This window comes from Neocloeon triangulifer, unplaced genomic scaffold, assembly GCF_031216515.1.
Source record: "Neocloeon triangulifer isolate White Clay Creek 2 clone unplaced genomic scaffold, ASM3121651v1 ptg000001l, whole genome shotgun sequence".
In the NCBI taxonomy this organism is placed as follows: Eukaryota; Metazoa; Arthropoda; class Insecta; order Ephemeroptera; family Baetidae; genus Neocloeon; species Neocloeon triangulifer.
Genome location: NW_026775544.1, coordinates 5,906,061 through 5,912,097, shown reverse-complemented (window position 1 = coordinate 5,912,097; position 6,037 = coordinate 5,906,061).

Below are 6,037 nucleotides of genomic sequence, written 5' to 3'. Positions count from 1 at the left end.
GGCCGCCGCGGCCGCCCCCATTGGCGTGCGCCGCGGCGCCGCCTCCGGGCGGCCCCCGCGCCCGCTGGCCCCGCCCCCTCCACATTATCCCCGCAGAGAGCAAGATCGTTGCGCTTCGATTATCAACCTATCTGCCGGCGCTTCTTTAATCTAATTCCGCCGCCCCGATGTTTTGCCGCGTTCGCTTAATTAGTTGATTAATTAATTGCACGCCCGGGTTAATTGTTAATTGCGTCGGCTTTGCGTGTATTAATTACTGCGGGGTGGTTGTTGCTGCAGCTTGTACTACATTTTCAGCGCATCAACGCGCACCAACTAGTTCTGGTTTGGCCAAATTTGCTCTTTCCAGGATTTATGTCAATAAGTTACAGAGATAGAGAGAGCATAGTTCTCTATTTTCAACCCATTTTGAATTGGACATTGGGAATGATCAAGTTTTTCGCCTCTTTTTTTCCTCGCATTTTTGGTAAAATTGATTTTATATTTTTCATTTTGCTGTTTCAGTGATGAAGGGGTCAATCTAACTGTGCGCTAACGCAGTGGCTATAAAAGTTCAGAATAATCCGTTTGTGATTTTTATTCGGTCACCCCGAACCACGACTTTTATGCTTAACATTGAATTCTGCATTTTTAGAGAAATAGTTTGTTGTTTAGTTGCATTTTATAATTTGGCCCAAGATTAATGGCAATATAATATAATCTTCCAATAACTGTTATTCTAACCCATTTCAATATTTTGTGTCAAAACTGCCGACAAACTTACTCGTCTTGGCTTGATTTATTTTCATGGAACGATGGAACGTTATAATTTATAATTATTATATATCGGTCATTCGCTCTAAATTTGACAAGATTGCGCAGTGTAGAGATTCAAAATTAATAGTTATTGTACTTGTCTGCAATATTAAGTTGAAAGAGGACAAGCTTGTGCCAGAACTCATCACACTAAAGTGATTTATTTCTTTACATAATGTTCTCTGCAGTGCGAGGGAATCGCCCTAAACGAGAGTAGTTATGCAACGTGCGCAACACGTATGCCGTTCTTGGTGCCTATCGACGTATTTTCAAGTGCTCCTGCTCTAGTTTTTGACAATTTTAAATACAAAATTCAACAGGTTAGTTTTATTATACAAAACATTCGAAGCAAAGTATTTAAAAATTTAGTATATAATTATTTAGAAAAAGGTTTAATAGAGTAAATAATTATAGTACTTATTTACTGTTAGCAAAATGAAGTGAAAAAGAGGATGATAACTCTCAATCTACAAAAAATCTGAATTTTAATTGAAATTTGAAGGAGGAAATTGTAATTCAAAAAGACGAAAGAAAAAAATTATAGCACTGAGATAATGGTGGTTGCTCGCAAAATACTTTTCATTTTACAATCACCAGCTAGATTGGTTTTAACTAATCTTGTTTGTTATCTGAGGAGAGGAAATTAAGGCCATCAAAGAAATTAATTTTAATTTTTAATGTATTAAAACAATATAATTAGGATAAAAAAAAAATAAATAAAATATAGAAAAATTAGCAGCTCCTTTTCCATTACGTTCGTCATTTTTAGTTTTTTTCAATTTTATTGTGTTTATTCTGTCAGGGATATTGTGTTACTCGGATATCACTCATCGATTAGAAGTTAAATTTTACATAGCAACTGAAAATTTTATCTTGGCAGCGCAATATTTTTGTAACTTTAAACGAAATACCACAGGTGTTGCAAGAATTAAAAAATTCATATTGAAGCTTCAGCTTCATTTTTTTTTTTTTTTGAAAATATTAAATTTTGTTCAATTGCTATTTTACTAAAAGGGATTAAAACGCTTAAATGATATATAATAGATAAGAAAAAGAAGAAAGTTAAATTGCAATTATCAAAGTTGTTATAACAATAAATAGTATTTTTATAAAAATGACTAAAATAAAAAATAAATAATACGCGGGAGCTTTATTATTCCAAATTAAAAAAGAAACTTTTGCGTGCCAATATTCTATAAGAAGAAAAATTGATCTCTAGCTTTGAGCCGGTTGTTTCTAATCAAGGGAAAGTGTCGATCGGTAATGTGTCTGAAAGCACACATAAAATTCATCGCAGCAGCCGCGCGTTCGCTGCACAAATGAAAACACTGGAGAAAAAGCAGCGCAGGGCTGATCGCGGCAAAAAGAGGGGCGGCGCAAACTTATTTCTTATGATCGGAAAGGGCTTTTATATATATCCCGGCGGGTAACTTGATTAGCAATCCAGTGGCGAGATCCAATTAAGCTCCATCTTCTCGGGCAAGTAAAAAAAAGAGAGCTTCCCTCCTATTATCAGGCCGGCTTTTTGGTTTGTCTTTTTAGCAAGAGGGGATATAACAGTATTAGCAAATGATGTGGTGCCCGAAGGGGTGCTGCTGCTGAAAGGGGAGCTTTTTGTGACGCTCTCTCTTTCTCTCGCTGATCGCAACGAGCGAACACCCGCCGAAAGGCACGACACACAACACCGGCCCATTAGCAGAGAAATACACAAAATTTGCAGTGGCGAAAAAACACGCCGAACAAAGCTCTCGCACGTCCGTATGAATTATTACTGTCGCAAATGGTTATTTTGTGTGGTCGTGTGCGCGGTGTCACAACTTTAATTAACTCGGCGACATTTTCATTTCATCCCGGGTGGACCGCAATTAAATTTTGGCACTTTTTAGACACCCCCGCATCAGCGATAATTATTATTGCAAACGTGTTTCTGTTCTGGCAATTTTTGCTTGGTATTAAAATTGATGGCTTTTACTTCCAAATCTTTGTAAAATATATATCAATAAAATATAAAAATCCTGGGTGGATTTAAATAAATAATATTTTTGCTTCAAAATCGTATTATTTCTAAACTTAACTTAAAATTACAATTCTCATCTTTTCTCTCATTTATATTAAATTTTTGTATAATTTTGAAATATATATGTATAAATGATGCATCCGTTATGGGCAGCAATTATTGCCTTTGTGGTAGATCAATGAACACAATTTGCAACTAAAATAAGTTTAGAAAGTGGCAATCAATAAATTTTATATGTATAATTTAGAATTATACATATACTGTTAAATTAAAAAAATAAAAAAAATGCAAAGTATAATATTTTTTCTGAAAAATCCGATTAATGAAATAACTGTGCTTAATGTTTTAGTTCATGCACATTAAACCAATTTTTTTTTTAAATTATGATAGTAAAAAAATCATCAAAACTGGTTGCATGAAGCAGGAACTAATCTCTAACATGATAGGGCTCGATTTCATCATGACGGCAGAAACGACGCCGGGCGTGGAGAGCAAGAAATTTGGCCCCTTGATCACGTACGCAAAACATTTGCTCACGGGCAGCCTTAATAGATCCCATTATACAAAGATGAGATGCAGCACTCGAGCCACGGCTGCTTCGGAATCACACTTCTCATCCGATGGATTATACGCGTCTTTTCTCTATATTTGCTCAGCGAGACATTTTAAAAGAATTAAAAATCATTTTGAGAAGAGCAGGCGTTTCTTCTCTTCAATATTCGACAATGATATTGCGCAACCTTGATGGACGCGCCGAGTAAATTTGAATAGCGGCTTGTCCAAACAAAGGGATAAAGTAAGTAAATTGAACACAAAAAATTTGGAAGCTAATTTGAATTTGGTTGGAAAAAGTTTTTTCTCCCTATCAGTCTCCTCGATCGCAATCAATTTGAACGGCGGCGGCGGGTTAATCCAATCAAGGCGCAAAGCGGAGTTTGCAAAAGTCGTGCCAGCGAAAAGAATGAAAGAAAGTAGTCCTTTGTTAGTCTGATACCGTGAAACAAACGCATTAGACTCGTCAGTCGGAGAGAGGGAGTGGTGATGGTGTTTAGTCGAGCTTAAGAAATTTCAGAGGAGCGAACAAGAGACGAGCCGAGCAAAAAGAGAGATAAAAACTTTTGGCTCTTCGATGTGTCTCTGATTCTTTTCTCAAGTGGATGAGTTTGAGTTCGTTTGCTTTTCCTCCCGACAGTAAGACACAGCAGTGGCAAACGTGGCTGCCGCTATTTCTGCCATCAAGCCAAAGACACACTGTAAAAAATTGTCTGTAAAAAGCATTAAAAAATGCAATTTTATTCATTATCTTCAATTTAAAATTTTTAAATAATTTCATTTAATTATATTTTGTTTCTACGTTTAAAAAACATATTAAATGCTATAAAAAGTGTGATAATAATCAAATTTTAGTATGATATTGCTACGGTTGGGCTTGGTAAGCTAAACAATAAGTCAGGTCACTGTGATATGTTTGCTATGTCAGCTGTATGAGTCGCAGGTATACATACACATGCTTGTACTGTATTGTGTATTGGGGAGAAGAGTTGGAGAGTGTGCTAGATTAACCATGCAATAAAGAAAACCACTGCAACTAGTTTGGCTGCGCCTCATTCATTGATCAGACAAGTGAAAATGTCAACAATTTTGTACACTTTAACTGAAAATTTATGATCCTGATCCTTTTAATTGGACTAATCAATCTTTGAATAGTCAGATAAGTAAATATGAACTTCTTAATTAATTAAATTGATATATATTTAAAAATGGACCGTATTGACTTTAATTTAAAAAAAAATTCATTCAAATCATGGTACTTTTCTCGCTTCAATAAATTAAAGATTGTTGACAGATTCTACGAAATTGTGCACAGCGAATTTATTTTTTACAGTGTGGGGCGCTTGGAAGTGTGTATAGAGAGCGAGCTCGAGCGCTCCAATCACATGGGCGCCATCATCAGCCTCCAAATCATCCCCTAGCAGTGTAACAGTAGCATTACTTGATTGCAGAGGAGTGGAGCAGGGGATAAAAATTCGATCATCATTGCGCGCTGGTGTAGCTTAGAAGAATGCCAATGATTATACTACCGTCGGATATCATCCCAATCAACTCTCCTGCCGACGCCAAAACCCTCTCTCTGTGTGTGCGTGTCTCTGTGTTAATGTAGAGGAAGCGGCGTGACAATTTTTGCTAATGAGGCTCCTCAGCCCTGAATGCTTGCAAAGTGTACTTTGCAATGGCGAAGAATGAAAAATATTAAAAAAATATAATAATAATAATAATAAAAAAAATTCATAAAAATAAAAGAAATTAAAATCAGCAAATTCCGCAACATACTTCGAATACAGTACTTTTCAAAAAAGATGAATGTTTTATTTTATAAAATTAAAAAAAAAATCTAGACCGGATAATAAAATAAATTGGTATTAATCGAAATGGAATTTGAGGATAAATCTTAAAATAACAAGACTTGCATATTTTTACAAAGGAAAGGAATTAAATTAAATTTATTCCTACAACTGTGCAAAATTTGTGAAAACAGTTTGCAAAATACAAAATAACTGCTCCCATTATTCAACTGGCATTGGCAATATTTATTGCAAAAAGTTTTTAAATAAAAATTAATAAATCATTACAATTTGCCAGTTTCCTTTTACATCGTTTCTAACTGCTAATTTTTTTCAAAACATACAACTGAATCAATTGACTAAGAAGAAGTAAAAAAAGACTAAAATCTTAAAAAATAAAAATAAAAAGTGACACAAATAACATTTTTTTAACAAATTGTCCTGTGCAGACCTCCAGGGTTGAAATGCGGACACAGAAGAGTGTGTGTTTTGATGGTGCCACTCTTCAAACAATCCCTTCAAATAAAATAAAACACTACTAAATTCCCCTTTTTTTGTACAATTCACTCATTTGGCAGCACACAGAGAGCATTAGCACTCGGCTCGGTAGTTGCGACAAAACAACTCGGCTAGATGATTCGACTTTTTATCTCTCTCTAACTCCGAGCTTGCCTGGTGCGAATAGCAACTTTAATTTGCAGTCTTAATTATTTGCTAACCATCACCATGCTATGCGACGTATAATTGCGTGCGGCATTAAGTTGAGAGGCTCCCCTAGGATTTGCCGCTACATTGACGTCTATTTGTTCCATACGAGGGCAATATTGCCATATAGCTCAAAATGTTGTGCTTTACGCGCGTGCACTACATAGCCTGCCGCTTT